This window comes from Symphalangus syndactylus, chromosome 7, assembly GCF_028878055.3.
Source record: "Symphalangus syndactylus isolate Jambi chromosome 7, NHGRI_mSymSyn1-v2.1_pri, whole genome shotgun sequence".
In the NCBI taxonomy this organism is placed as follows: domain Eukaryota; kingdom Metazoa; phylum Chordata; class Mammalia; order Primates; family Hylobatidae; genus Symphalangus; species Symphalangus syndactylus.
Window position 1 is genome coordinate 101,715,738 of NC_072429.2, and position 25,867 is coordinate 101,741,604.

A 25,867-nucleotide genomic window follows, 5' to 3' on the forward strand; every position below is an offset into this window, starting at 1 on the left:
TGGAGGTTACAATTCAACTCTTAAACATACAACAATCAATTTTGAATTCACGTTACTTAGCTTCAAACATATAAAAAACTCTGCTCCTATAGCTCCATCCCCTTTTTAGGTTATTAGTATTGTCACAATTTTTTTTTTTTTTTGAGACAGAGTGTGGCTCTGTTGCCCAGGCTGGAGTGCAGTGGCGCAATCTCGGCTCACTGCTAGCTCCGCCTCCCGGGTTTATGTCATTCTCCTGCCTCAGACTCCCAGGTAGCTGGGACTACAGGCGCCCACCACCATGCCCGGCTAATTTTTTGTATTTTTATTAGAGACGGGGTTTCACCGTGTTAGCCAGAATGGTCTCGATCTCCTGACCTCGTGATCCTCCTCGGCTTCCCAAAGTGCTGGGATTACAGGCGTGAGCAACTGCGCCCGGCCGTATTGTCACAAATTACATCTTTAGACATTATGTGGCCATTAATATAGACCTATAATTATTGTTTATGCACTTGTGTTTGAAATCATACCGGGAAGAAAAGGAATTACAAACTAAAAGTATAATAACACTGGCTTTGTTTTTACCTAGGTAGTTACGTTTACCAGTGCTCTTTATTTCCTCACATGGTTTCAAGTTACTGTCTAGTGCCCTTTCATTTCTACTTAAAGGACTTCCTTTAGCGTTTCTTGTAGGGTAGGTCTACCAGCTGCACATGTCAGGACAAGGAGGTGGAACCAACTTAGGGGTGTCTGGGGAAGACACTTGGCAGCCCTTTCCTAGAAGCCAAAATCGGAGCCAGACTCCACCAAGCACCCCATTTTGAACTGGACTCACAGGGAAGCTGTCATCTCTTCTGCCTCATTCGGCCTTTGAACTGGGAGTCAAAGCATCTAAGTTTTTGTTCTGGTTCTGTCCTTAACAAGCCATATGACTGTGGAAAAAGTCACCTATCTTATTTGGGCCTTTTTCCGTATCTGTAAAATTAGGTGTTCCAGGTCAGGGGTTGTCAAACTATTTTCTGTAAAAGGACAAATAGTATTTTAGGCTCTGTGGCCATAAAGTCTGGCACAACTACTCAATTCTGCCACTGTAGTGCAAAAAGTGGCCATGGACAATAGCTGAACAAATGGGCGTGGCTGTGTCTCAATAAAACTTTATTTATAAAAACAGAAGGCACGTCAGATTTGACCTGTGGGCCCTAGTTTGCCAACCCCTATTCTATTAATATATAGTCTTGGAGAGTCCTTTTAATTTTAAAATATATAAGGTCTGATGATCTTCATTGTTTGATCAGTGTCCTTTCACTCCTTTATACCATCCTAGGGCATTAGCCCTATCAACAATACAACGGTAAGAATCACTATTATTTTTAGGTGCCTATGGGCCAAGCATTTTTTTTGTACTTTATTCATTCCTCCCAACAAACCTATTAGGTGGGTACTTGCTGTGGTCTGAATGTTTGCGTCCCCTACCAAATTTGTATGTTGAAATCCTAACGCCTGTGTTGACGGTTTTAGGAAGTGGAGCTTTTGGGAGGTGATTAGGTAATGAGGGTGGATATAGTGCTCTTATAGGCCAGGTGCGGTGGCTCATGCCTATAATCCCAGCACTTTGGGAGGCGGAGGCGGGTGGATCACGAGGTCAGGAATTCAAGACCAGCCTGGCCAAATGGTGAAACCCGTCTCTACTAAAAATACAAAAATTAGCCGGGTGTAGTGGCAGGCACCTGTAATCCCAACTACTAGGGAGGCTGAGGCAGGAGAATCGCTTGAACTCGGGGGGCGGAGGTTGCAGTGAGCCGAGATCATGCCACTGCACTCCAGCCTGGGCGGCAAAGTGAGACTCCGTTTCAAAAAAAAAAATAAATAAATAAATAAAAGAGATCCAGAAAGCTCGTTCACCCCTTTCACAATGTGAGGACACAGTGAGAAGGCACCATGTATGAACCAGGAAGCCCTCACCAGGCTGAATCTGTTAGTACCTTGATCTCAGACGTCCCAGCCTCCTGAACTGTGAGACATAAATCTCTCTTATTTATAAGCTACTGAGTTTATGACATTTTATTATAGCAGTCTGAACAGACAATACTATTATGATTCCCATTTTACATAAGAAGAAATTAAAGTCAGAGATGTCCCCTAATAGATCCAAGGACACAGAGTTGGTGAGAGCAGAAAGCAGGCCAGTGTGACTCTAAAACCTTTGCTATGTTTTCTCCATCTCACATCATATATATATATATATATATATATATATATTTTTTTTTTTTTTTTGAGATGGAATCTTGCTCTGTTGCCCAGGCTGGAGTGCAATGGCACAATCTTGGCTCACTGCAAACTCCGCCTCCTCGTTTCAAGCAATTATCCTGCCTCAGCCTCCTGAGTAGCTGGGATCACAGGCACCCACCAACATGCCTGGCTAATTTTTGTATTTTAGTAGAGACAGGGTTTCACCACATTGGCCAGGCTGGTCTGGAACTGCTGACCTCAGGTGATCCACTTGCCTCCACCTCCCAAAGTGCTGGGATTACAGGTGTGAGCCACCATGTCTGGCCCGATTAAAGAATTTTTTAAAAGCACAGTAGAGAATCCAATTGTCTTGACAGGGAGGAAATCAAACCTTAAATACACTAAAGATTAAGTGACAAAAATTCTACACCAACCTTTTTTTTTTTTTTTTTGAGATGAGGGGCTTACTATATTGCCTAGGGTAGAGTCAAACTCCTGTAACAAACTTTCCTCCTCAGTCTCCTGAAGAGCTGGGACTACAGGCACTCCAGGCAGATGCCTGGCTCCATACAGACTATTTTTAAATTATAAATACCTCAAGTGATTAGTTGCCCTCTTAAAAATGCTATCTCTCAAAATGCAAAGTCAGCAAAAGAACCTGTTGATGCTCTCAAAGAATTTGCCATCTGTTTGGCAAGACATACGAAATAACTAGTGAACAAAAATACAGTCCCAGAGTAATTGCAGAAGTGCTTTTCAATTACCCTTCACTTACTGCAGCTGCCAGACAGATGAACACGTTCCCTCAGTACCACACTGCACTCTGAGTGCCTCATGAGAACAGGACTTTTGGGTACTGTAATTAAGTTTCCTTTGGCTGCTGTGGCAAATTATCACAAACATAATAGCTTAAAACATGGATTTATCACATTACAGTTCTAGAGCTCAGAAGTCAAAAATGAGGTTCAGTGGGCTAAAGTCAGGGTCTTGGACAGGCTGTTTCTTTCTGGAGGTCTGAGGGAAAAATTGGTTTCCTTGCCTTTTTCAGCTTCAAGAGGCTGCCAGCATTCCTTGGCTCGTGGCTCTTTCTTGGTGTCACTCCTACCTCTTGCTTCTATCATCATTGCTATGGTTTGGATATTTGTCCCATCTAAACCTCATGTTAAATTTAATCCCCAATGTTGGAGGTGAGGCCTAATGGGAGGTGTTTGGGTCATGAAGGCGGATCCCTCATGAATATATTAATGACCTCCCTCAGGGGCAAGTGAATTCTTACTCTATTAATTCCCATCAGAGCTGGTTGTTTAAAAAGAGTCTGGATAGCCAGGCATGGTGGCATGCACCTGTAGTCCCAGCTACTTGGGAGGCTGAGGCAGGAGGATCACTTGAGTCCAGGCGTTTGAGATTGCAGTGAGCTGCGATGGCACTGCTGCACTCCAGCCCGGGCAACAGAGCAATACCCTGTCTCCAAAAAAAAAATGGTCCTGGCACCTCCCCCACCTTTCCACTTCCTCTCTCACCATGGGATCTCTGCATAGGCCAGCTCCCTTTTTCTTCCCACTGTGAATAGAAGCAGCCTGAGACCCCCACCAGGTGCAGATGCCCAATTATTAACTTTCCAACCATGTGAATTGTAAGCCAAATAAACCTCTTTTAAAAAAATGATTTCAATAGTTTTTGGGGAACAGGTGGTTTTTGGTTCCATAGATAAGTTCTTTAGCGGTGATTTCTGAGATTTTGGTGCACCTGTCACCCAAACAGTATACACTGTACGCAATGTGTAGTCTTTTATTCTTCACCTCCTTCCCACCCTTCCTCCCAAGTCCCCAAAGTCCATTATTATCATTCTTATGCATTTGCATCCTCATAGCTTAGCACCCACTCATAAGTGAGAACATATGATATTTGGTTTTCCATTCCTGAGTTACTTCACTTAGAATAATTAAACTTCTTTTTCTTTATAAATTACCCAGCCCTGGGTATATACTTTTATAGCAACACGAAAAGGTTAAGATAGTCACATCTCCTACTACTTACTGACCCTCCTGCCTGCCTCTTACAAAGTCTCTTGGAAGTACATTGGGCCCATCCAGATAATTCAGGAAAGATTCTTAACTTAATCACACCCTGAAAAATCCCTTTTGCCATATAAGAAACATTTGTAAGTTTCTGGAATTAGGACATGAACATCTTTGAGGTGCCATTATTCAGCCCACCACAGATACTATCCTCCATCTTCTCCTCCCACAGTTGAGCTGTATGCCTAAGAATAGTTGGCTGTGTTTGTTTCTGGACTTGATTTGTGTTTGCTTTTGTAACTAATTTTAAAAATTAAGAAACCAGTGAAATCTGAGAGCGAAAAGAAAGACTTGCAATGTGTATGAAAACAAGTAAAATGAACTAAGGTAAGTCACTAAAGAAATACGGTCACATAGGGTATGTAGCGTGCGCCTGTAGTTCCAGCTACTCAGGAGACTGAGGAGGAAGGATCGCTTGAGCTCAGGCATTCAAGTCCAGCCTGGGCAACATAGCAAGGAACTATCTCAACAAAAAAAAAAAAAAAAAAAAAAAAAAAGAGTGGTCAAATTCGGTGTGGCCAGGAAATCTATGAAAGTTTTAGACAATAATTCACAACTCAAGAAGGATTAATCAATATATATATATATATATATATATATATATATATATATATATGTGTGTGTAAGAAAGAAGAGGCAGAATATTTCTCAAGGGAGGTCTACTCAAACAAAAGGACTAGGCCTCTTGTCAAAAAACTGGCCAACAAATGCACATTTAAATGTTATTAAACGTTTAAAGTAGGTATGTTTAAATTATGATTTGCCTGCCTTAACCAACTTTTCAGGTTAACTAACCAACCTCTTACCAATCCTGATAAGAGGAATCCAATTAAATTTGATTCAGGGTTTTAGAGACCATACTAATCTATTAAGATCATAATTTGGCAGAAAGGTTTAATCAAGAGAGTGGAGCATAAACTGTATCGTGGATGTTATGTGGGATCTGAACGGATGGTTGGGGGTCAAAGCAAGGCACATGAGATGAAACAAACAGCATACAACTGTAGGGTTAGAAATGAGTAGGAACAGTCATTCCAACCTATGAGGTAGAACCCTGATAACTCTGAGTGTGGATCTCATTCCAGCAGTATCAGCAACACCTGGGAGCTTGTTAGAACTGCATATAGGGTGAGAGGAGGGAGAGGATCAGAAAAAATAATGAATAGGTACTAGGCTTAATGCTTGGGTGATGAAATAATCTGTACAACAAACCCTCATGACGCAAGTTTACTTATGTAACAAACCTGCACATGTACCCGTGAGCTTAAAAGTTAAAAAAAAAAAAAGGAAAAAAAGAAAAAAGAAAGAAATGCATCTTTCTGAGTGCTGTGGCTCACTCCTGTAACCCCAGCACTTTGGGAGGCTGAGGCAGAAGGATCAATTGAGCCTGGGAGGTTGAGGCTTCACTGAGCTATGATTGTGCCACTGCACTCCAGCCTGGGCAACAGAATGAGACCCTGCCTCAAAAAAAAAAAAAAAAAAAAAAAAAAAAAAACAACTCGTCATTTAGCATTAGGTATATCTCCTAATGCTATCCCTCCCGCCTCCCCCCACCCCACAGCAGTTCCCGGAGTGTGATGTTCCCCTTCCTGTGTCCATGTGTTCTCATTGTTCAATTCATGTACCCTAAAACTTAAAGTATAATAATAATAAAATAATAAAATAAAATAAAATAAAGAAATGCATCTTTCAGGCATCAGCCCAGACCCACTGAATCAGAATCTGCAATTTAACAAAACAACAGGTAATTTAATTGCACATTAACCTGTGAGAAGGGCTGGTTTAGAGAGAGTGAGAGTCTTCCTAAACTGCACTGTAGAGTTAATATGGTACATATAAAACATAATGACAACTGAGTTATTAAGCACCTTCTATATGCCAAGCAAACTACCAGGTGATTTGCAAACCTTGTCTTACTTATCTGAAAGATTCCAGTGTTGTAAAATAGAATTGATCTTTATTCTCAATAATGAAACAATCTTTTCTGCTTTCTGCCATCCCTTTGGTTGAAGTTGGTATAAAGAATACATTAGTGTCTCAAAAATCTCAAATAATTGCTTTTTGAAATTCAGTATGTAAAATATTTTGACATAATTTTTTTTACTCCCTTCATTGGCTGGGTTGCAAACTCTTACAGGTAGGAAGATCTCAAACTCCTTGATAATTTCAACCTATGAGAGAGAGGAAAAGAAAACGCAAGGGGAACTCAAAAGCGTTCTGGTTAGGACAGGGTAAAAAATAAATAAAATAAAATCAGCAAGAAATACACTCTATTAAGTGGAATTTGGAAATGATCAATCAGATTGAACCAAATCTTGGAGAGTTTGCAGTAAATTCTGGGTATTCTTACAGTGCTGCGTGTCTAAGCAGTTTATGCAAAAAGGGAGGGCCAAACCCTCTTTTTCCAAAGAAGGCATTAAGACAGTCTGCCCTTTCCTTGCCCAGACTGGAAAACATGAAGTCCTTGTACCTTCTTGCTCCTCCCTGAGCTCAGTGCACAGCCCATACCGAACAGGGTAGAAGGAGTACCAGCAGCAACCCCAATGTTGGGATGCAGGGCGATAGTGGAGCACGATTAGTATGCCCATGCCTCACTCACTAGGGTGGTTTTCAGTAGGCCTCCAGTTCTGACTAAGCTCCTTTCAACAAGAGTCAGCCAGGCACTGTGGCACACGCCTGTAGTCCCAGCTACTTAGGAGGCTGCTGCAAGAGGATCGCCTGAACCCAGGAATTCGAGGCTGCAGTGAGCTATGAGTGTGCCACTCCAGCCTGAACGACATTGCAAGACACCATCCTCTAAAAAAAAAAAAAAAAAAACTTAAAAAACAAGAAAGATTCAGTGGTTCTTCACCCACTTGCAGACAGAGGGTCCCTAAAACGGTCAAGTGCTGGGTCCTAGTGCTCATTGCCACTGTGCTTAATTGTGACAGGAGTGAGGGCTGAGGGGATAGGAGGGCTGGGGTGGGGGTGGGAGGGCATTCCTTTCCTTCAGGCTTTCACAGTGTACGTTTTGTATTCCAGAATCAGAAATCTGAGCGTAGGAAGAAGTGGGTTAGTCCTGGAGAAAGGAAAAGGAGGATCATGGTTCTCTGCAAAGAGCTGGAAGCTAAAAAGCAGGCTGTGTTTACTTACCAACCAGGACTCAGTAGGATCTTTGCCAGCTTCCAATATAGCCTTAAAAGTATATGAAATCCAAGAAATATCTCTGCAAAGCAAGAGATCTTCACTGCTTTATTTTCCACCACCTGAATCCTTGCAGTGAGTGTAGTGTGTATCTAATCAATCTATTAAAAAATATTTAAAAAATCTATTTAAATTTAAAAAATTTAAAAATATATATATTTAAAAGTTCTATATATGTATCAATATTTAATATTGTTTTTACATTATTTAAATGTTTTCTAAATAATATTATAGTATATATATTCTGAAGCATTCTATTCCGTGACAAAGAATTATGTTTAGACATTTACCTTTATATAGGAAAACTCATAACCTGAATATGTCCTGTGGGATCAAACCACTGACCCTTCCAGGATGGAAGAGACCTAAGGTAGTCAGCTTCCATCAAGTGGCCAGTTGGTCTCATTGAGGAATGGTGTCACATCAGGGGCTCAGTGTTGGTCTCTGTTGCAGATATATCAGACATTTGATAATGGCAGCAGCTGGATCAGTCTTGGTAAGGGTTGGAAGTATAGTTAGTCCTCACTTTGCATGGTCCCAATGTGCACAAATCCTAGTTACCACCATTTAGTTAAATCACACCAGAACCCCAACAACATTGTTCAAATTTCAGCTACAACGTTATTAACTGTGCACAATTACACAAAGTACAAACCTCACTGTCAGCCCTTTAGTCCACAAATCACTATGTAAATAACAGATGCACAGCATGATCAATAACCAATCACACCTCTCCTTTCAAAGTCCACTGATAATTGGCCACTGCACATATGTTCGGTTCATACACAGCAAAGCGTGTAGTTGTGTTGCTGATTTTCCTGTGAATGAAGCCACATGATGGTTTACAACAATGGATACTCAAAAGAGGAAATTGGCCAACAAAGATGAAAGCGCAGAAAAAAGTCCAAAAAGTAGTAATGCGGGAAATGAACTTCAAATTGAATGAGTTATAGAAAAACAGTTCACTGTGAGAATGTGGCCACTGCATCATTCAAGAGGATATGCAGCCAGAGGAACTTAGCAAAGGCAAACTTAACATAAATGAGGAAGGAAGTGTGGCAAAAAGCATGCTGTCTCAGAGGAAGTGGTCCTGGCAGAAACTTCACATTGAAGCAACTCTGGGAAATTTTTCATGACGTTGAAAACACATGTTGGGAGTTGATCCAGTCTTAGAAAGGAGAACAATTCATCAAGTCAGAGAAAAGATGCTCTCTCCACGTTGTAAGTTACACAAGAAGGTAAGCACCATCCAAATGACTCTTGTTATTTCCTTTACAATTTATTTACTCTTGCTGTTTGTTTTCTTTTTCTTTTTTTTGAGAGGGAGTCTCACTCTGTAGCCTAGGCTGGAGTGCAGTGGTGCAATCTCAACTCACTGCAAACTCTGCCTCCAGGTTCAAGCAATTCTCCTGCCTCAGCCTCCCAAGTAGCTGGGATTACAGGTGTGCACCATCATGCCCAGCTAATTTTTGTATTTTTTAGTGGAGATGAGGTTTCACCATGTTGGCCAGGCTGGTCTCAAACTCCTGACCTCAGGTGATCCACCTGCCTTGGCCTCCCAAATTGCTGGGATTGCAGCTGTGAGCCACCGTGCCCGGCCTACTCTTGCTATTTATTTTCTGTGTTGTTTATTTAAGTAGAAATTTAATGTTTCTAATGTTTAAATTACTAACGTTTAAAAACCTTAGATAATATACATTTAATAGTTTATTTTGAGCAAAGAACAATTCATGAATTGGTAGCTCTCAGAATCAAAAGAAATTCAGAATGCTTTGTTGCAGCAGCATGGGCAGTGAGCTTTTACACAAAGGGAAGATGAAAGTGTACGTCATATGATTAGGTGGAAAGACCCTAGTTAGAGGTTAGCTGGTGTTTTCTTATTGATAGTCTTTAGTTTTGTTTTACTGTTTACATTGGGCTCCAGCTTGCTTACATATAGGAACTTGAAGTGGTAGGGTTGCCTCCGTCTTGTTAAAAGAAAAACTTCAGCCGAATTAAATTTAAAGGAGTTTAACTGAGCAATGAATGATTCACGAATTGGGCAGTCCCCAGAATCACAGCAGATTCAGAGACTCCAGAGAAGGCTTGTGGTTAGAACAAATTTATAAACAAAAAAAGGGAAGTGACGTACAGAAATCAGCAGTGAGGTACAGAAACAGCTGGATTGGTTACAGGCTGGCGTTTGCCTTATTTGAACACGGTTTCAACACTTAGCAGTCTATGAGTGGCTGAAATAAGGCTGCTGGGATTGCCCAAAACTCAGCTATCATTACAGGTGCATGCTTCTAAATTAGGTTTTCAATTTTGTATGCCTATTAAGCTAAGTTACAGTTTGTCCACAAGGACTCAAATATAGAAGCATGAAGTCCTTCTCAGGCCATATTTAGTTTGCTTTAACAGTCTAATGCCCTCCCTGTTAGAATTTTTGTTAAAAACAATTATTCTCTGCTTTTGGTCAGCCTCTTATGAGAGACTGAACGATACTTAGGCATAGGCACCCCTCCTTGTCACCATCACAGGTAAGTTGTCTTTGTCTCTGTGGAACTCAGAAGTCATGATGTCAGGCTCATTGAAGAAAGATTCCCTTTGTTGTTCACATCATTATTGTCACTCTGATCAAGGTGAGAGCATCTAATGTACCGCTGATGGCTGAGAGCATGCATTTAAGACTCTTGACAAAATACAGCAAACCAGGGTGATTACAATGATGACCATCAGGAGGATAATACCAAGAGACTAGAGTATGCTCCTTAGCCAAGGTCCTCATGAATCAAACCAGCTAAAATTGAATAAATCAAAGAAAGAACCAGAGGGGGATTCAACTTGTTTTAACCAGGTGGCCTGTTTGTTCATTTCTTGTGATTGAGTTTCTAATACAAGAGGTATTTATCCAGGCACAACAGGAGGAACAGGATAAAATGAGCATATTGCATAGACTCCTCCTTGTTCAGCCAATAGTCCAATGCAAGCCTATTATCTAAAACTACTTGAGTAAGAGAATTTAGAAATTTCTGTTGGATAGCTATAGCCTTAGCTGTAGAACCCGCAATAGTAACTAATGTCAAAGAAAAATTTTTGACCTTTATTTCATTTGTAGTCATCCAAAGCCATGGGAAAATAGACCTAACATATGATGCCCCCTTGGCAGGGTTGTCATCTGCTGGTCAGTTTCTTTTTAATCTATGATGCAGATTTAGAGGGGTGTACCAATGTTTAGCTTCTGACTGGTTATGTAGTGACAATGGCACCATTAAAATCCCTAGTCCCCATTGGTCTTTCATTCTCCATCTGTCAAGGTATGGGGTGGTCCAAGCATATGGCTGACAGTTAAATTCTCTGCTTATAAAGATGTACCTAGGACATTCCTGAAAGCCTGGTTGTGGGGTGGCGGGAAGGATGTACCTAGGGTGAGCAAACCTCCTCCTTGGGAGACTTCAGTTATGGAGTAATTAGTTGGCATCAGCAGTTTCTAACCAAGAGACTGATACTGAGTTATTACATCCTAGAAGGCTACCAAAATACCTATGTAGACAGGCATTCTTGTAAATAGCTCTGTTAATATTCTCCTTTTTGTGCATAGCCTCCTTGCAATATGGTCAGCAGACCTGGCCATCCTATTCCATGTTTGGGTTAAACAAGAAGTAAGAATAAAGGGGTCTAGAAGTTTAACTCTATAAAGGGACCAACGGTATAATCTAAACAGATTGTTGCATTTGAGATTCTGGCAAATTGTGTCACAAGATATACTAATCGGTCTCTAAAAAGCCATGCGAGTATTTTGACTTAGCATGGAAAATCCAGAATTTAGCTAAATTTTCTGCAGAAGCTATAGACTGTGAGATTCTAATTATGGCATTATCATGCCATACACAGATAGAAAGGAAGAGTAAGAAACAGGAGGGAAAAAGAACAGGGGTTCCATGATAGGAAGAGGAGGTACTTTTTTTTTTTTTTTTTGAGATGGAGTCTTGCTCTGTCACCCAGGCTGGAGTTCAGTGGCACTATCTCAGCTCACTGCAAGCTCCACCTCCTGGGTTCATGCCATTCACCTGCCTCAGCCTCCTGAGTAGCTGGGACTACAGGCGCCCGCCACCACGCCCGACTAATTTTTTGTATGTTTAGTAGAGACGGGGTTTCACTGTGTTAGCCAGGATGGTCTTGATCTTCTGACCTCGTGATCTGCCCTCCTCGGCCTCCCAAAGTGCTGGGATTACAGGTGTGAGCCACCGCGCCCCGCCCAGGAAGAAGATGTTCTTGATCTCTGATCTTGGGAAAGCTGTCTACATTCAAGATGTCATCTGCTTCAGGGAGAGATGTTCCTGGTCAACTTTACCTTGAGATCCTTAACTGGTGGTCAGTTCTAAGAGTCTGGAAGGGCCCTCTTGAGTTGAGAAACATTGGTCCAAAACTCAAGGCTTTACTGTAGTGTAAGTGGTGAGAAGTTGGTGTGGTCCCTCCAGTGAGACTCAAGGGCAGACTTCCTTTGATATAAATTCCAAAAGACCCAGTTTCCAAGTTCTAGACCATGAGGATTCTGATAATCAATCAGTGGGTCACAGAAAGCTGCTATTGCCAGATAGAAATACAGTAAGTCCTCAATTGATGTTGTCGTTGATAGTTTTATGGAAACAATGATTTTAAGCAAAACAGTGTTCCTTGAATAATGTATTTCATTCAATGTTGCTTCATTTTAATGTTGATGAGAAAAATAAAATTTGTTTTATTATACATTGTTTTGCTTAAAATCACAGTTTCCAAGAGCTGATCAACGATGTTGTGAGAATTTATTGTATGATTCAGCACAATTTATCAAGGTCTGGCAATACTGAGTCATACCACAGGTTACAAATATGGGAGATACATGAAGCTCTATTATTAAGGGCATATGTCTTCCAGTACTATTTCATGAGGTGTCATCTTGTGCTTTCCAGCATGGGTAGATATAATTGCCATTAAGCCCAGTGTTCAAACTTTTGGCCAAGCAATCCAGATGATTCCATCATTTTGTCCAATTTTAGTTTTAGGATGCCATTTGTCTATTCAACCTTTCCAGAAGACTAGGGATAAGGACAATTGTCATGCTACTTTGTTTGTAAACCTTTAAAAAAATGGTTTAATAATTTGTCCAGTAGGCCAGGCGTGGTGGCTCACGCCTGTAATTCCAGCACTTTGGGAGGCTAAGGCAGGTGGATCACCTGAGGTCAGGAGTTTGAGACCAGCCTGGGCAACATGGTGAAACTTTGTCTCTACTAAAAGTACAAAAATTAGCCAGATGGTAGTGCCTGTAATCCCAGCTACTTGGGAGCCTGAGGCAGGAGAATCTCTTGAACACAGGAGGCGAAGTTTGCAGTGAGCCGAGACCATGCCACTGCACCCCAGCTTGGATAACAGAGCAAGATTCTGCCTTAAAAATAACAATAATAATAATAATAATAATAATAATAATAATAAATTTGTCCAGTAAAATGAGTTCCTCTATCACTGGAAATCTTTCTAGGGATATCCCATAAAGGAAACACATTCTCTATTTTTTGTTTTTTTGTGTGTGTGTGTGTTTTTGTTTTTGTTTTTTTTTGCTACTGTTGTGGCATCAGCCTTCCTGCATGGCAAGGCCTCAATCCACCCTGAGAGCAGGCATACAGTTACAGGAACATACTGATAGCCCACTGAGGGTGGCAACTAAATGAAGTTCTTTTGCAGGTGTTCACATGGTCCAGCAGGTGGTAGAAATGTACTGTTTGAAACCTTAATGGTTTTCACAGAATTATGAATCTGATAAATCAGACATGGGTTATGAACCATTTTTCCAACTTTAGAACAATTACTCCACCAATACATTTTCATAATTTGAACCATTTTGTCTACACTATGGTGAGCTGTGGAGTGCAGAGCCTTTAATACTGGTAGTTTTAAGGACTTAGGGAGGACTAGGTGGCTGTCAGGGCCCTCAGTGAGTTCACGTTTGGTATTAAATTTGCACCCTTTTAAGTGCCAATTTTGGTTTTCTAATTCAGGTGCATAGAATCGTTTATTTAACAAATTATCATAGGTGATTTGATCTGAATTAATGTTATAGAGTTCAACCAAATTGCATATCCTAACATGTTTAGTGACAGCTACCTTAGCATGGAAGTTCACTAAGGCATTGTCTTGATATTTAGATTCAGTTTTACAAGTGAGTTTCAATTTTAATAATAGCAGCTTGTGAGGGCAGCAAAATAGCAGAAAGAAGTTCATTTGCCTGGGGCTCATTTTCAGTGGTGGACCCACTAGAAATGAAGAACCCTCTTTGCTTCTAAAACATGCCGAAATCATGGACTACCCCCAAAGGCTTATCTACTGTCTGTATAAATGTTGTCTGATTTGCCCTGAGATATTTGACAGGCCTGAGTGGGAGCATGTACCTCTGCTGGTTGGGCTGACTTCAACTGGGGAAGAGCTCCCTTTTCTGTTAATTCATTCTGGGTAGTCCAGGCATGCCCTCCTTGGTATTTTACTTCTGCATTTTTAGCATAAAATCCATCAGCAAAATGTATTATCGCAAGGTGTTTAATGGGGCATCTTATAAATCAATTGAGGAGTCAATAGCTGTGATATAAGATTTACATAGTTGTGATCCTCACCTTTGTCAAGTAAGGGTAGTAGGGTAGAAAGGTTAAGTAGATTGCAGCATTATCTTATTTATTTATTTATTATTTTGTTTTGTTTTGAGACGGAGCCTCTGTCGCTCAAGCTGGAGTGCAGTGGTGCAATCTCGGGTCGCTGCAACCTCTGCCTCCCAGATTCAAGCAGCTCTCCTGCCTCAGCCTCCCAAGTAGCTGGGATTACAGGCACCTGCCACCATGTCCGGCTAAATTTTTGTATTTTTTTAGTAAAGATGGGGTTTCACCATGTTGGCCAGGCTGGTCTCGAACTCCTGACCTCAAGTGATCCATCCACCTCAGGCTCCCAAAGTGCTGGGATTACAGGTGTGAGCCACCATGCCCAGCCAAGATTGCAGCATTTTATATGAGATTAGAAGGAGACAGGAGAAGAATTTCATAAGATGTTAGTCTACTTGCTGAGAAATGTTGAGTTTGACTGGAATTTAATAGACTTTCCAAAGCATGTGGAGCTTGCGAATAAAATTCATTTCCTAAAATCAGCTCAGATGAGACCTCAACCAATCTGGCTGCTGCTTATACTGCCTTTAAACAATTGGGATCCACCTTAGCTACTGGGCCTAATTGCAGCCTATTAAGTAATGGGCCTGTGTTTTCCTCTGTGTTCTTGAGTAAGAATTTCTAAAACCTCGTTGTTATGTTCATGAATGAATGAAGTGAAAGTGATACAGGTTTGCTATAATTTCAGAGTCCTAAGGCTGGAGGTTGTGGTAGGGCCAGTTTTGGTTGGCTGAAGCCTGTTCATGATTATCCTCCCAAGCTAAAGGCTCTGGGTCAGAGTTTTGTACAAGTTCATACAAGGGAGATGCCAACAGGGAAAAATTTGGGACCTAAGACCTACAATCTCCTGCAAATTCAAAGGAACCTCTTAGTTGTCTTTTAGACATGGATCAAGAGAAACTTTGAATAATTTTCATTCTTTCAGGTGACAGGAAACTTTCTTCGGCAGGCAATAATGGACCTTTCCTCTAGAAAATTGGAGTCTTTCTGTGGAAGCCTATGGCTTTTGTAAGCTAATTGTTGTAAGAAGTAGATTGAGGCCAGGTGCGGTGGCTGACGCCTGTAATCCCAGCAATTTGGGAGGCCGAGGTGGGCGGATCACGAGGTCAGGAGATCAAGACTATCCTGGCTAACATGGTGAAACTCCGTCTCTACTAAAAATACGAAAAAATTAGTCAGGTGTGGCGGTGGGCGCCTGTGGTCCCAGCTGCTCAGGAGGCTGAGGCAGGAGAACAGCGTGAACCCAGGAGGCGAAGCTTGCAGTGAGCCAAGGTCACGCCGCTGCACTCCAGCCTGGGTGACACAGTGAGACTCTCTAAAAAAAAATAACACACACACAAAAATAATAATAATAAAAAGAAGTAGATTGGGGGCCGGGGGGCCATAGCTCATGCCTGTAATCCCAGCAATTTGGGAGGCTGAGGCAGGTGGATCACTAGAGGTCAGGAGTTTGAAATCAGCCTGGCCAGTGTGGTGAAACCCCATTTCTACTAAAACTACAAAAAATTAGCTGGGTGTGATGGTATGCACCTGTAGTCCCAGCTACTTGGGAGGCTGAGGCATGAGAATCGCTTGAGCCTGGGAGGTGGAGGTTGCAGTGAACCAAGATCATACCACTGCACTCCAGCCTGGGCAACAGAGCAAGTCTCCATCACAAAAAAAAAAAAAAAAGGAAGTAAGTTGAATCTATTTCTGACTCTTCCTTAGTATGAGAAAGAACATAGCAGTAGATTATCAACATATTGAATAAGAGCAGAATTCCTAGGAAATTGCAAGTTTGGCAAATCCTGATGCAAAGTCTGAGAAAAATAAGATGAGCCTTGGTAAATCACTTTGGCATTACAGTCCAATTATATTGTTGATTTTTTCCAAGTAAAAGCAAATAAGTAGTGACCTTTTTTATCAGCTGCAATACTGTGTTTCATCCCTGTGAACCATTTTAAATTTGGGGGTACCTTATACAACAAGGTATTAGAATTTGGAACTACTGGTAACCTTAGTATTACAATCTAATTTACTGCATGTAGGTCTTGAACAAATCTCCAACCTTGTCCACTGGGTTTTTAAAGTGGTAGACTGGGGCGTTACAAGGACTAGTGTAAAACATTAGAAGTCTTTGTATAATTAATTCCTCTACAATTGGTGACAGCCCCTGAATACATCTGGTTTTAGTGGGTATTGAGGTAATTTAGGTAGCAGCTTAGAATGATCTATTTGGTTTTTTTCGTGTTTTGATTTTTGTGGGTTCAGTACTTTAAATATTTCCTATGTCATTTAAGGAGGAAACCCACAAATATCTAGGTTCTTCAGAAAGAACAGGTTTCTATAGATTTGAGTTTCAGTGTTATCAGCTTCTGCCAGTATGTAACAGAGCAGTTCAGGTTCAGGAGAGTTAGGAAATTATAAGATTATTTCTCCTTCTGAAGATAATTTTCTGTACATTCTTAGCAAGTCTTGTGCCCATAGATTCACTGAGGCAGCATCACAAAGTAAGAAGGCATATTTTTCTGAAAATGATCCAAGTATCATTTGAACAGATTCAGACATGGAGACATTTGGACTTGATTTGAAACCTCCACCATGAAACTATTCTTTTTACTGCAAGGGATTTGTTGATTTACGAAGGTGGGGTTTTATAGTATACAAGGTGGGCCAGGCGCAGTGGCTCACCCCTGTAATCCCAGCACTTTGGGAGGCCAAGGCAGATGGATCACTTTGAGGTCAAGAGATCGAGACCAGCCTGGCCAACATGGTCTCTACTAAAAATATAAAAATTAGCTGGTATGGTGGCACATGCCTGTAGTCCCAGCTACTCAGAGGTTTAAGCAGGAGAATCACTTGAACCTGGGAGGCAGAGGTTGCAGTGAGCCGAGATTGTGCCACTGCACTCCAGCCTGGGCAACAGAGAGAGACTCTGTCTCAAAAAAAAATGAAAATAAAAAAATTAAAGAAGTACATAACGTGGCCGGGCACAGTGGCTCATACCTGTGATCATTACACTTTGAGAGGCCAGGGAAGGGAAGATCACTTGAGGCCAGGAGTTTGAGATCATCCTGGGCAACATAGCAGGACTCCATCTCTACAAAAAAGTTTTAAAAAAAATTATCCAGGCACAGTGGCATGCACCTGTAGTCCTAGCTACTCGAGAGGCTGAGGTGGGAGGATCCCTTGACCCAGGAGGTCAAGATTGCAGTGAGCTGTGATCACGCTACTACACTCCAGCCTGGGTGACAGAGTGAGACCCTGCCTCTTAAAAAAAAAAAAAAGATTAATAGTAAGTCTTATAACGTTTTGGTAAATACTGGAGCCACTTTATCTATTTTTTTTTTTTTTTTCCTTTTGAGACAGGGTCTCCCTCTGTCACCCAGGCTCAAGTGCAGTGATGCAATCATAGCTTACTGCAGACTCGAACTCCTGGGTTTGAGTGATCTTCCCACCTCAGCTTCCCAAATAGCTGGGATTACAGGCATGAATCACCCTGCCTGTTTCCCATTAATCTTAATTTTAGTTTCCCCTTGTTCATTTAAAGGTATTATGGAAAAAAACCCTGGGAGCTTTATTAGTGTTATTATTCCAGGAGTCAAACCCTCAGGGGCTTCATCTGGAGGGGAAAATGTCTAGGTCAAAAGAAATGTGTTCATCACATGCCTAGTGCAAGACTGGATGATTTTGGCCAGGCACGGTGGCTCATGCCTGTAATCCAGCACTTCGGGAGGCCGAGGCAGGTGGATCACCTGAGGTCAGGAGTTCGAGACCACCGTGGCCAACATGGAGAAACCCCATCTCTACTAAAAATACAAAAATTAGATGGGCATGGTGGTGTGTGCCAGCAGTCCCAGCTATTCAGGAGGCTGAGGCAGGAGACTCACTTGAACCCAGGAGGTGGAGATTGCAGTGAGCTAAGATTGTACCACTGCACTTCAGCCTGGGTGACAGAGTGATACTCTGTCTCAAAAAAAAAAAGAAAAAAAAAGACTGGACAATTTTGATTCCAGTGGCCTGGCTGTTTACAATAAAGAAGGACATCTTGAGGCAGAAGTTTCTTTGGTCCTCCTCCAGTATATTCATGCATTTGAAATCAATACTAAGAGGTCCCAAACTAAAGAAACTTGTGCCTCGAGATGTCCGCCTTTATTGTAGTTACTTAAACCAGCCCAATCATCCCATATAACTGATGTTTATGGTTTCTTTTGAATAAACATAGAAATTAACCCTCCCAGGCCAGGCATGGTGGCTCATGCTTGTAATCTCAGCACTGCGGGAGGCCAAGGTGAGTGGATCACTTGAGGCCAGGAGTTTGAGACCAGCCTGGCCAACATGGCAAAATCCTGTCTCTACTAAAAACACACACGCGCACAAAAATTAGCCGGGCATGGTGGCGGGCACCTGCAATCCCAGCTACTTGGGTGGCTGAGGCAAGAGAATCGCTTGAACCTGGGAGGTGGAGGTTGCAGTGAGCCGAGATCATGCCACTGCACTCCAGCCTGGGCAATAGAGCGGGACTCTGTCTCCAAAAAAAAAAGAAAAAGTAAAAGAAATTGACCCTCCAATCCTGAAACTTGAGAAAGTTTCATTTGTTTTGTCTGAGTTCTTTTTTCAGGAAATCAAACATCAGGCCTCCCCGATAGTATTAAGGAGCTGAAACTTACCAGATTACCACATCTGGACAATGAAATGCCAGACCCTTTGCTCATCATGACTGCCTACTAAGGGGTCCCCAATCCCCAGACCATGGACTGGGATCCATGGCCTGTTAAGAACTGGGCTGCACAGCAGGGAGTGAGTGGAGGGTGAGTGAGCATTACCAACTGAGCTGCTGCATCAGCAGCACCATTAGATTCTCACAGGATCAGGAACGCTGTTGTGAACTGTGCATGCAAGGGATCCAGATTGTGCACTTGTTATGAGAATCCAACTAATGCCTGATCATCTGAGGTGGAACAGCTTCATCCCAAAACTATCCCCCATCCCACACCCCTACCACCATGTGTGGAAGAATTGTCTTCCACGAAACTGGTCCTTGGTGCCAAAAAGGTTGGGGACTTCTGGCTTAACTGACCACCTGCTTCCTATTGACCAACTCCTCCTCCTTACCCCTTCCTAATTCCTGTTTTTCCACACATTCCTTACGTTTCTTCCCTGCTATATAAACTTCCAATTTTATTTGGTCAGGGAGATGGATTTGAGACTAATCTCCCGTCTTCTCGGCTGTGGCACCTGATGAAGGCCTTCTTCTCTGGCCATACTCACTGTCTCAGTGATCGGCTTTCTGTGCAGCGAGCAGCAAGACCTAAACCAAACCCCTGGCGTTTTGGTAACATAAAGACATGAGCCTATTTGCCTCTGTTTTTGTTGTTGTTGTTGTTTCTGAGACAAGGTCTTGCTCTATCGCCCAGGTTGAAGTGCAGTGGCACAATCATGGCCCATTGCAGCCTCAATCTCCTGGACTGAAGTGATTCTCCCATCTCAGTCTCCTGAGTGGCTGGGACTACAGGCACATGTCACCATGCCTGGCTAATTTTTTCATTTATTTTTGTAGGGATGGGGTCTCTCTGTGTTGCCTTTTATTTGCCTTTTAATTTTTCTCTTGCTTTAGAATCCTCTCAGAATGTTCAACTAGGGCCACCAATTCAATTCAAAGTTATATATCTATAACTTTCCATCCTGGTGTATGTTTTCTAATTAAATCACTAAATTTAGGATGAAGTTCATTCACAAATACAGAAGCTAATGCCATTTCAGTCTCTGCAGGAAGTGCCCCTTATGGTATTTGAAGTCCAGCATATTTTATAAATAGTGTTTCTAAACGGGCTCTGTAATTTGAAATTGGTTCATCTTTTTTTGTCTATAAGATTGTATGATGGACCAATCAACTTTCTGTGGAAAAATCTCAGGAACTGAATTTGAAAGGTCTTCGGCAATTCTTCCAGCTTCTTTCTGCCTTTCTTTTCAGGAGGTTTTGGAGGGTCTTTCACATCCTCCCCAGGTTGGTCCCATTCCAATCCTGCTATCCATCTTCAAGCATCACCAGGTCCCAATAGCATATGAATAAATTGGTAAAGATCAGGGAGTACTGGATCAAATGCTCCAACAAGGTTTCTGAATTCCTTAGTACGTTTCCAGGAGGTTTTCTTGGGGCTAGGGAAGTCATTTAAAATGACCCTAAGCTCAATTTTATACCATGAAGTAAAAGTGATTATGGCAGGCATGCCTGCCTGATCAGAGGGTCTCATTTTGCAAGCATTTGCCTAACTTCCCTTTTTTCATTGTCTTCAGGGTGAAAGGGTCGCTGGGCAAAAGGGTTAGCAAACTCAGAACATTGAGGTAAGGACAGATAAAGAGAAGGACCAGTCAGAGTTAATTCAGTCAAGGTACAGTCCTTTTTTTTTAATGTCCTGAGTTTGTTGCTTTAGATTTTCCTTTGCCTCCTGTAAGGAATTTTTTAGGGAGGCAATTTTTAATTCATTTTATCTTCTAGATGTTTCTTTGTACCAATTAAAAAATGCATCCCGTTGCATTTTGGATTCTTTCTTTTCCAATGTGCCTCACAGGTGAACGATTTTATCTAGGTTGAAAGTTCTCCATAGTGACCACTCTAATTCTAAGTTATCTTTGTAAGATTAACCCATTTTTCTAAAAATGTGCAAGTCCTGAGTCTGTAATTCTTATACATAAAATTTGCTGGAGTTCCAGAAGATAGAGTGCCAGACTCATTTGATTCAGCTGAACCTATTGTCAACAGATACCTAGCCAAGGCCTGTATCTGAATCCAATCTGGTTAATCATCAAATCCAATTTGATCCTGGACCCTGTTTGCTCAAATGAAGTCTGGAGAGCTCAAAATATAATTCATGAAGCTCAGTCTGAGAGGGAATTAATCACGGCCTCCAGTTACAAAGAAGAGAACAGTGAGCACAGTGTGGTCTGTGGGTACCTCCCCTGGTAGCTCTGTGTTCCTGGGGCTGCCAGAGAATGTCTTGGATCCCATTTCTGACACCAAATCTGTTAAAAATAACACCTTTAGACAAAATAAATGTAATAGAATTTATTTTAAACAAAGAACAATTCGTGATTTAGGTAGCACTCAGAATCAAAAGAGATTGGGAGTGCTTGGCTGCAGCAGCATGAGCTGTGAGCTTTTACAAGGAGGGAAGACAATGAAAATGTACCTGATTGGTTTAGTGTGGGAAAGCCCTGGTTAGAGGTCAGTTGGTGTTAGTTTTGTTTTATTGTTTTATATTGGGCTCTGTTTACCTAGAAGCTAAAATACTGGCCTGTCTCTGTTTAATGCCCTCCCTATTATGATTTTTTTAAAAAACAATTAATAAGAGTGTACTAAGTAGGCCGGGCATGGTGGCTCGTGCCTGAAATCCCAGCAATTTGGGAGGCCAAGGTGGGCGGATCACTTGAGGTCAGGAGTTCGAGACGAGCCTGGCCAACATGGTGAAAATCCATCTCTACTAAAAATACAAAAATTAATGATGCATGATGGCGGGCACCTGTAATCCCTGATACTTGGGAGGCTGAGACAGGAAAATCACTTGAATCTGGGAGGCGGAAGTTGCAGTGAGCTGAGATCATCCCACTGCACTCCAGCCTTGGTGACAGGGTAAGACTCTGTCTCAAAAAAGAAAAAAAAATATATATATACTAAGCAAATATTAGTTTTACTATGACTTTTCATTTCGTCTTTCATAACTGACAGAAAGACAGTTTTTAATATTTTGACAAAACTTTTTAAAAGTTGCAGAATAATCATAATTCTTCCCACTGAGTATTAAGATTGCTTTGCACTATTCACGATAGCCAAGATATGGAATCAACTTGTAACCATCAACAAATGAATAAAGAAATTATGGTGTATACACAGAATGGAATACTCTACAGCAGTCCATTGCGAAAGAGAAGGAAATCCTGTCATTTATGACAACATGAGTGAATCTATAGGACACGTAAGTGAAATAAGCCAGGCACAGAAACAGAAATTCTTTCAAGCGTGGAAAAAGAAAAAAAAAGAAAAAAGACAAATTCTGCATGATTTCACTTATATGTGGAATGTATAATAGGGTTAAACTCATAAAGAGTAGAGTGGTGGTTACCAGAGTCTGGGGGATAAGGGGTGGATTGGGGAGATGTTGGTTAAAAAGTACAACATTTTAGTCAGGGCTGAGCACAGTGGCTCACGCCTGTAATCCCAACACTTTGGGGGGCTGAGGCAGTAGGATTGCTTGAGTCCAGGAGTTCAAGACTAGCCTGGGCAACATAGGAAGACCCAGTCTCTAGAAAAAATAAATAAATAAGCCAGCATGGTGGTGCCTGCCTGTGGTCCCAGCTATCGGCTTGGTGCAAAAGTTATTGTGGTTTTTGCCATTATTACTTTTAATGGCAAACCTGCAATAACTTTTGCATCAGCATAATACTTGAGAGGCTTAGATGCGAGGATCACTTGAGCCTGGGAGGTCGAGGCTGCAGTGAGCCATGATCGTGCCACTGCACTTTAGCCTGGGCAACAGAGTGAGACTGTGTCTCAAAAAAAATAAAATAAAAAAATAAAATTTTAGTCGGACAGGAGGAAAAAGTTCAGGAGATCTATTGCACAACATTGTGACTATAAATACCAATGTGTCATATCTTAAAAATTGCTAAGATAGTAGATTTTAAATCTTTTCACCACAAAGTGAGATAGTAGGTATGGTAACTTGATTTAGACATTCCACAAGATATACATATATCAAATCATCATTGTATGCCATAGATCAAGAATCCCCAAGCGTCAGGCCATGGACTGGTACCAGTCCATGGCCTGTTAGGAACCAGGCTGCACAGCAGGAGGTGAGCAGCAGGCGAGCAAGCAAAGCTTCATCTGTACTTACAGCTGTTCCCCATCGCTCGCATTACCACGTGAGTTCTGTTGCCTGTCAGATCAACAGCTGCATTAGATTTTCATGGGACCATGAACCCTATTGTGAACTGTGCATGTGAGGGATCTAGGTTGTGTGCTCTTTATGAGAATCTAATGCCTGATGATCTGACACTGTCTCCCATCACCCCCATATAGCACCACCTAGTTGCAGGAAAACAAGCTTAGGGCTCCTGCTGATTCTACATTATGGTGAGTGGTATAATTATTTCATTATATATTGCAATATAATAATAATAGAAATAAAGTGCACAGTAAATGTAATGCACTTGAATCATCCCAAAACCATCCCCTCCCTGGTCCATGGAAAAATCGTCTTCCATGAAATCAGTCACTGGTGCCAAAAAGGTTGAGGGCCACTGAGATAGATATATCTAATTTTTATTTGTCAGTTAAAAATAAATTTTTAAAATTTGCATTAAAAAAAGATTTCTGCATAGTTTCAGGTTGAACAGTTATTTTTACCATCCTACACTACTATGCAAGGTGAGGACTGCTTTTTTTTTTTTTTTTTTTTTGAGACGGAGTCTCGCTGTCTTCCAGGTTGGAGTGCAGTGGCGTGATCTCAGCTCACTGCAAGCTCCACCTCCTGGGTTCACACCATTCTCCTGCCTCAGCCTCCCGAGTAGCTGGGACTACAGGAGTCTCATTCTGTCGCCCAGGCTGGAATGCAGTGGCACGATCTCTGCTCACTGCAAGCTCTGCCTCCCGGGTTCACGCTATTCTCCTGCCTCAGCCTCTCGAGTAGCTGGGACTACAGGCGCCCGCCACCACACCTGGCTAATTTTTTGTATTTTTAGTAGAGATGGGGTTTCACCGTGTTAGCCAGGGTGGTCTCGATCTCCTGACCTCATGATCCGCCCGCCTCGGCCTCCCAAAGTGCTGGGATTACAGGCGTGAGCCACCACGCCTGGCCAAGGAGTGCTTCTATATGCTCTTGGAAGTATATGGGGACTCCATTTCTGTCACTGTGGCGATTCCACTTATGCATTCACCATGCCAATCCAAGGCAGCTGATGGCTTAGGAAGGTCAGAGACTGAGATGTTAAAATCCTTGGGGATATCTACCAACATGTCTCCATTCCATCTGTTAGGGTTAAAGGTTTTTCTAACCTGGGCCCTGATCTTAGCACAGATCTGCCTATATTTTTTTGAAGTTCAGCCACTTGGACTATTAGCCCTAAACTTTTTCTGTACTGCCACTGCAGGGCTGAAGGAGCTTTGCATGCATCCACCAAGTCTGGCTTTCACACCTGAATTTCACACCTGGCTTTCACTCTAAGCTGTTCCATCTTTCTGTGGAACATCAGTGTCACTTAGCAATAGCCATACAATCCCATTATCCTTATACCTACCTTTCCCTTCAAAGTCTCCTATGCCTGATACATTGTACCTGCTAGTGCATCCACTCCCATTAGTACACTCCCAAGTCATTCCAGTGAAAGATTTAACAATTGAATGGCCACTGTGCCAAAGATGCCTGGGCTCTACCTGCCACCAGTGATGGGGTCCTCACAGCCAACCCAGTGGTGTGTAATCCATTTCCAAAACCATCTCATTGCCTGTTTTCTTGGACCACTCCTGGCATCAACTGTTTCAGGTTAGAGTGAGTGGAAATTTGGGTTTTAAGATATTTATTAGAGATCAATATCTATAAAAAATGTGAAACGAAGCAGGATTGTGCTGAGGAAGAAGATAAACAACAAAGATAACCACAATGTCAGCCCATCAAAGCCTTTGGCCAACCCAGCAGGAAAATCTGGAGCAGGTGTAGCTTTTCAGAGTCTCCCCAGTTATGTCAAAATGGCTGTGCCTTTACACCCGCACTTCCCTCAGTCACGGGCTTCAGGCTGTCCTGGGCATGACCTCAGATGAAGCGGCTCAGGCAGCTGAGGCTAACCTTGTCGGAGCTGACAGCTGAATGCCGTTTGCTGACCACACTCCCACAGCTGAGCAGCACGCCCTTGCTTGAAGGAGGATTTGGATGACACAGCTCTATGTCTGCCATATTTTGGGAGTCACATTCCTCACACCCAGCTCTTCCTCAAATGGCAACATTGACAAAAATTCATTCCACTTGCAAACCAATTGTAGGATACTATAAAACCAGAGTACAAGTCTAATAGCATAAATCTCATCTTAAGTGGAAAAGAAAGGGTCATTTATTCACACATTTTTGAAAAAAAAAAAAAAAAAAAAGAACCTTTGCTATGTCTTTATTACAACATGGATACTCACAAAAAATAGTCATATGTATTTTCCTTTTTTAAATCTTCCAGGAAAAAGGCTGGGCGTGGTGGATCACTTCTGTAATCCTAGCACTTTGGGAGGCTGAGGCGAGTAGATTACCTGAACTCAGGAGTTTGAGACCAGACTGGGCAACAGGACAAAACACTGTCTCTACTAAAAATAAAAAAAAAATTTTTTTAAAAGCCAGGCATTGTGGTGGGCACCTGCAATCCCAGCTACTCAGGAGGCTGAGGCAGGAGAATTACTTGAACCCGGTTGGCAGAGGTTGCAGTGAGCCGAGATCGCACCACTGCACTCCAGCCTGGGCAACAGAGAAAGACTGTCTCCAAAAATATAAAAAGTTAAATTTAAAATAAAATAAATCTTCTAGAATAAAAGGAATAATTTTTCCTTTTCAGTATCACTGGAAAAGCAGAGTCATCTAGTAAACCCTGTTACTAACATGCAGTTAAACTGTACAAAATTAAACACATCTCACATGACTGTCATGGGTTCCCTCTGCAGAGCTGAATCACATCTACAAAAGTAAGCTCCCCTAGGAGAATAACAGAAACACGGAAAATGGG

At 41.8% G+C, this 25,867-nt stretch overlaps 1 protein-coding gene across 1 annotated transcript in view; it reads left to right on the forward strand.

Moving 5' to 3' along the window:
- The first annotated feature begins 8,246 nt into the window (after window positions 1-8,246).
- ATP6V1C1 (ATPase H+ transporting V1 subunit C1) overlaps window positions 8,247-25,867 on the forward strand; it is a 91,865-nt gene continuing 74,244 nt past the window's right edge. The window contains exon 1 of the mRNA XM_055286953.2: window positions 8,247-8,707. The gene's annotated coding sequence lies outside the window, so the exon portion shown is untranslated. The remainder of the gene's footprint in view (window positions 8,708-25,867) is intronic.